This window comes from Solanum dulcamara, chromosome 5, assembly GCF_947179165.1.
Source record: "Solanum dulcamara chromosome 5, daSolDulc1.2, whole genome shotgun sequence".
In the NCBI taxonomy this organism is placed as follows: Eukaryota; Viridiplantae; Streptophyta; class Magnoliopsida; order Solanales; family Solanaceae; genus Solanum; species Solanum dulcamara.
Genome location: NC_077241.1, coordinates 66648507 through 66655598, shown reverse-complemented (window position 1 = coordinate 66655598; position 7092 = coordinate 66648507). Strand labels below are relative to the sequence as shown.

General features: G+C 32.3%; 1 non-coding gene across 1 annotated transcript; it reads right to left on the bottom strand.

The window, feature by feature from the left end:
• Nucleotides 1–5678: 5678 nt before the first annotated feature.
• Nucleotides 5679–5762, bottom strand: TRNAL-CAA (transfer RNA leucine (anticodon CAA)). Its single transcript has one exon. It is a non-coding gene; the product is annotated as a tRNA-Leu (tRNA).
• Between the last annotated feature and the right edge of the window lie 1330 nt (nucleotides 5763–7092).

The following is a 7092-nucleotide window of genomic DNA, read 5'->3' as shown; positions in this document are numbered from 1 at the left end:
CGACTATCAAATTAAATTTTGGTATTGACAATATTCTTTCATATTCTCTATGGGATCGACCCCAACTCATAATTGGATAAATATATTGCAAATGACCGTTTATTATTTTTGTTGAGAAGTATATTTGACCATTATTAGTACACTCGTGCGCACATTAAAATAAAAATTCGAGCGGACCCCCATAAGTCTGATGGGTACACAAAATTGCTAAAACTACTAAGAGTGAGAAACAGTGAGTCTAGAGCTGGATAGCGTAGCCCATACCTCGAACCATGGTTAGCTTCCAAGTAACCAGTAGTCATAGTAGTAATAGCCCAACTAAGAAGTCCAGCGTCCGGACCTCAAACCACGAATGAGTCTCAAAGGGCCAGTAGAAATTTCCAAATAGTCAACATGGACAGCCCAGCTAAGAAGTCAAGTGCCCGGATCTCGAACTGCAGATGTGACTCAAAGGAGCAAGAGTCTGTGATCAGATAAGTCATCTTTGTAGAGAATAAGCGAGCAGCATGAGCAGACTTTAAATCTGCGATGATAGTGGATATCGAATAATATCATGCCATCTCACCGTCGTGAAACCACTGTAAGTCGACGTTCCCTCTCAGATAATCAATTTAGCACTCCAAGGCTGACCTCTACTTGATCCTGAATCATCAAACTAGGCCCTAAAAGCTTAAATCATCCACAAACAAGCTGTAAAAAAAGGGAGAGAGGTTAGACGGTCATCAAGTTGAAGCATGTCTAATCTAAAGCTCAAGCTACAAAAATCAAGTCTGTTATTCCAATCAGGGAACTAAGCCGTCCGAATCGACGTCAAAAAAAAAAAGCAAGGCCTAACGGCTCCAATTTATCGTAAGTTTATGGCAATTACTAGTCTATACCTAGACTAAGGACAACATGCTCATAGCCAATAGAAAATATTCATACTCAAGACACAAGGTATAGATGATTAATGTAAAGTTAACCATATGCTCGCAAGTTCTTGAATTTTTTCCAAAATAAATCCAAGACATGATTGCTAAACACCTAAGCATGGTTCAATAGCTATCCACCCTAAATTCCAACTATTCAACAGGCATTCACATAAGCAAGCTCAGTCTAAGAAACGAAAAGTCGTAGTCTACATGTAGTTCGATCACGCACACTCCAAAATCACAAAACCAGAGCTTTCTCTTTCTAAATGTTCTGCGTACGCTGCCACGCCATCAAATATAGGTAAATAATGTTAATACAATTATTTTGACGTTAAAATTATTCAAATCAAAGACAGGCCAATTTCAGAATCAAAAATGAGAATGTGGGATCCACTCCGATAATTCTAAAATTAACTCCGTAAAAAGATTCTAAATATCTCCCAAAAATTTTGTTTCATTTTGAAATAATTCGGGGCTCGGAACAGTGCAAACATGAACATGCAACAATTTCACGCTTTAAGCATAAATATATTCAATAAAGTCAACAACTAATACTAGAAATTTACCTCCAATGATGCTCCCTCAACACTTTTCGAAGCTTCCCACACGTTCTCCTAGAAATTCCCCATAACTCAGCCTTTGAATCACCCCAAACGAACTAAAATTGAGAGAGTTATGGCCGTTTGAATTTTGGAAAATTATTTGAAATTTCATCTTTAGTCTTCATTAAAAGACTAGGGATTTACCCTCCGTGAACGCAGGGGAGAAAAGCCCAGACCTTCGCGAACAGAGAGGGCTTCCCACAAACATGGAGGCCAAACAGGTAACTCATCGCGATTGTGGCTTAATCCCCGCGAACGCAGAGAGTCAGGTCACTAAATTCTGCAATCGCGGCCTGAGGCCCTCGAAGCACAAAGGCCAAATAGGCCCTGCACTAGCACTACTACAACATGGGATTTGTGGCATTGTCCAAGTCTTCGATGGGGTGCTCGAAATTCGTTCGGAATCCCGTGCGCACAAAGAGATATGCTACCCCACCAAATTCAACGTGTCGAACTCAATTACGCATTCAAAATTTTTATACGAGGTCATTTTAATGTAAAAGTGAGTCCCACACCCAAATGTCATTTTAAACTAAATTTTAGATTGTAATCCTCGGGAAGCAAACAAAAGATCATTTTACACCAAACTCAACATTCTGAAACTAACTGCATTGATGAAATTTTCATTCGAGTGCGTTTTTCAAAAATATTGACCAAAGTCAAACTTAGACCAAATTCCAAAAGTCAAAATGTCAAATGGCCTTAAACTCGCATCGAATGTCTCGATACTCGTATCAACCATGCTACTAGCCTAGTTTGGTCGTTCCGGAGCTGATGAAACTATCAGAATTCCGTTTTGAGATTGTTTACATGTTGTTATGATCAAAATCAAATTTTCAAGTTTTAAAAGCTCCAAAATAGGAAAATGGACCTAAAACCCAAACGAACGACCAGGCAACCGAACAGTCAGTGTCAGCAAGTCATAAATGACTTGAGGTCGCTATAGGAACGTTTTAAACGATAAAATGAATGCCTTAACCCAAAAATAACTTGGAGGGTCATTACATTTTTAGTATATGATTTTCAAAATATTTTTAATTGTAAATTATTATGATTTTAGATAATATATATTCTTTTCTCTATCCTAATTTATGTGGAGTTAATAAAATTTTGAAATCAACTAAGTTTTTTATATGTTTTTTAAATAGTTATTGTTGTTAATTATTATAATTTATAGTATTTTCTATGTTATTTGTAAATATAATTGTATTTGTTGTTCTTTCTATCTCAATTTATGTGGTATTTATAAAATTTTAAAATTAAATTAAATTTCTTATATACTGTTTAAATATTTTATATTTTTAAGGGAAAAGGGCATGATATACTCATCAACTTTTTATTTAGAGTTGATATACCCTCATTATAAAAGTGGCTCATATATAGCCTACAGTTACACAAATGGCTCATATATACCTTTTTTTTCTAATGGAAGGCAAAAAAAATATTTTTAAATTACTTTTTAAAAAATGATATGTTGGTTGTATACAATGCTTATGCTATAACAAATAACTAAGAAATATATGGAATGAAAATAAGATAAATTTGTTTGTTAATGCCTTTATACATACACTTATATGGGGTGTCAAAAGAATATGAAAAATCAATTGAAATGATCGAACTTAACCATACCGAATCGATTTATATCAACTTTTCAATAAAATTGTGGACTTTTATTTAAGTGTATAACCGTTCTGAACAATTGGGATTTTTCTTTTTAATTTATAAAGACAACTGGAAACATTTTGAACCGTATAACCTTACATGTATGTAAATATATTTATATATTAACAATATGTTAAATTTAATATAGAAATATATTTTATAATATTTTTCAAATATAAATATAACATAGGTCATAGGCCTCTGGTGACTGAACGACTTTGGGTCTTTACTCTTTAATTATTCTTTAATTTATTAAATTTAAAATTAAAAGATACTATAATCGATACTCCATCAAACAATACGGCAAAATCTATGCAAGCACTCCTATTAAATATTTAAGATCAAATAATAAGGCAACAAGGTTTTACATTATTGACTTCTTGGTGAAGAATTGAAGTGTTTCGAACATACTTGCGAAAGAAATATTTTAATAATAGTATATCTTGAGGTAATACTTTAAAAGTAAAAAAAAACAAAAATTAACTTAATCATATCAATACCGAAGAGAAATCAATATGATTATAATGATTTTAAAAAACCTAATTTTAGTTATATATTATAACATATCCAAAAAAATAAGACAATATAATTTTTAAAAATAATCGATCGAACCATTGACACCCATACACTTATTGACACCCATACACTTATATATGTAGACAAAATAACATAAAGGCCAACTTAAATAATCATTACTTTATTACTTCAAGTGGTGGCAATTGGAAACACAGGTTAGTGACAACTTTTTATAAAGGAATATTGGATGCACTTGGCCACCACTTGCCAAACACCATCTAATTTTTCCCCATTACACGTGGACTCGGATAATGCATAGGTTCACATATATATAACTTATCGCATATATTATAATTAATAAAAAAATTGAATAAAAAATAGCTCATATAATAATAATTATTTCATATTCAAACAATATTTTAACTCATATTTTCATAGATGTTTCTAAAGGGACTCAATGTACACACGTGGACAAGGTCAAATATTTTAATTATTAACTTCCTACACCATAACCAGAACAAATGCAACAGATATTATTAACACCATCATTAGTAAATACTAAGCATAATCCTTTATTCGTCCATATTCACGGAGTCATCATCAATTAAGTGATTTATCTTTCATTTAGGGTGCACGAAGAAATCTACTACATTCAAGTATGTGATGTAAACATAATTTTCAGCGATAAAATTAGCTTCAGAATTTTTCTCCTTCTTTCTTAGTGATGCTTGATAAAGCTCAGCAAAGTATTTGAAAGTTCGACAATCACGTGTATAATGACTTATTTCACCATATCAAAAGCAATTTGTTCTAACTGCTTCACGTTTCTCATCTTTTCCTTTTTCCTTTTGATAATGATTTTTCTTTGGTGAATGATTAACACTAGGAAAAGAAATTTGCTTTTGGCCATAATTATGACCAAATTCTCGTCCCTTTCCACGATTAGGACCGTGACCTCTCCACGCCTAGCGTGGTGGGCGTATACCTCATTTACTTTAGGAAATGATCTAGATCTAGCAGGACGATTCTCGTAATTTTTCATTTACAAATAATTATTTTTTTTAGCCACAAAAAAATGAGAAATCAGTTCAAAATACTTTTTAAAATCTTTTTCTCAATATTGTTGTTGTAGGAGCATATTCCAGACATGAAAGGTGGAGAATATTTTTTCATCATAGTAACATCACTAACTGTATCTCCACATAGTTTCAATTAAAAAGTAATTCTGAACATGGCAGAATTGTAGTCATAAATAAACTTAAAGTCTTATAATCTTAAATGCATCAAATTATATCGTGTCTTTAGATGTATGGCCATCTTCAAGTGGTCATATCTTTCTTTCATGTTATTCCACAGAACGAGTGGATTCTTGATACTGAGATATTCAATTTTTAAAATTTCGTCAATATGATGATGCAAGAATATCATTGCTTTAGTACAGTCTTGTTTTGATGCTTTATTTTTCACTTTTAATGGTGTCTCCAAGACCATTGCATCCAAATAGATTCAGTATCTACTACCCATGAAAGATAGCTCTTGTCCGAACTATGAAAGGCATCGAATTCAAATTTAGTTAGATTAGTCATAATAAAAAGAAGGAAAATAATAATATATTAGCCTTCAAATTCTGAAACGGTAAGGTTTTATATTGATAACGTGTTATAAATAAAAGTTACGAACTAAATTAAGAAGAAGGGAGAGAAAGAAAGAGAATAATCTATTCCTTTTGTTTTGTTTTCATGTGCATTCATTACTAAGCAATAATGGTCATTTATTGGACTAGAAAACAAATTATAACATTGGATCCCATTGATATAGTGGTGGGTCGAATAAACATATAACATCCTTTTACAACAATTTGCAAAACTAAAATAGAAATAATAAAAGGAAAAAGATAAGACAAGTTAAATTTTGCAAAATATAGTGTAAATAACAAAACAAGAAAAGGAAAAAAGAAAACACAAATGGTTCAATTTGCAAAATTAATTGTCAGAAGTGGGATTTGAACCCACGCCCTCTCACGAAGACCAGAACTTGAGTCTGGTGCCTTAGACCACTCGGCCATCCTGACAACTTTTCTTACATGGATTTAATAATTTATTATATCATATACTACCTCTATTCTATATTTCCTGTAAGTAAAAAGTGCTTATTTAACTAATTTACCTCAACTCTTATTAATAAATATATACACTCTATTTATGTGTCTTATACATCAAACTAAATACGTCTTATAGTAATAAAAAAAACTTACGTATAATAGAGTATCCTGACCATTGATGAAAAAACCACCTCACTAGCCTACAATATATAAACATAGGAATAACTCAATTTCTAAATTAACCATTTTTCTAATCTGAATTTTCTTTACACCTATAGTTCTTTTCTCCAAACTCTTTTCAAAGTGATAGTTTTGAAAATAATTCAAATGTGAAATATTTTTGGAGCCAAAAGTTTCTGTTACGCAAGAGTCAGATACATTAGAGACAAAATCAACAAGTATTAAATATATCATAAAATCATATTTAATTGAAAAGGTCATTCCCTCTGTCAAAGAAAAATGACCAAGAGAAGATTAAGTATTCCAATATTCATCCAATAACATAATGCAATAATTTCAGTGAGTGGCTACTCAAGATTAATTTGACTTTCATCTAATATGTCAACCTCCAAACTCTCCGAACTTGAATGTTGTTATGTACCTCAAATATTCAGTCCTTACAAAATAAGGAAACACCTAAAACTTTCGACGAGCTTATCAGTACTATTTTGAGGGCATATGAATCTTTTTCAATAGGAATATCCAGTCGCATTTGAATTCTGGGGGCAAGAGGTTCTGATAAGTACAATATAACATACATATAAGAAATCAATATTAGAAAAGAAAGGCCAACTTCCTACTCTATGTGAATCTGAATTGGTACTGGAAGGGTTTATTTAGGTTGATTTTTAGCTAATTTGAAGACGTGATTGTAAATTGTTGTTTACCTTAAGAGGTTTTTCGAAATTTAGCAAGTGCCACTGTTTTAACTAGAAATACCTTTCTCTTTTACAAGAATGCATTAGTATTTGCAACAAAACTCAATACCTGGGGTAACCTTACATTTTATATGAGATTGCACAAGTGCTGTCAAGCAGAGAAGAAACGTATTGAACATAATGAATGGGGATACATGTTTACTTGCAGATGGAACTTCCCTATTGATATCCAAATAACTCCCTATATTTTGATTGAGCTTTTCACAAACTTCTATATTGAATGGGGATAAATGTGTGGATGGCAGAGTCATTCTCTCTCTCTCTCTCTCTCTCTCTCTCTCTCTCTCTCTCTCTCTCTCTCTCTCTTTTATTTTCGCTTGCTTAACTCTGTGGGAAAGGCAAATTCAGCAATAAGCAGACGC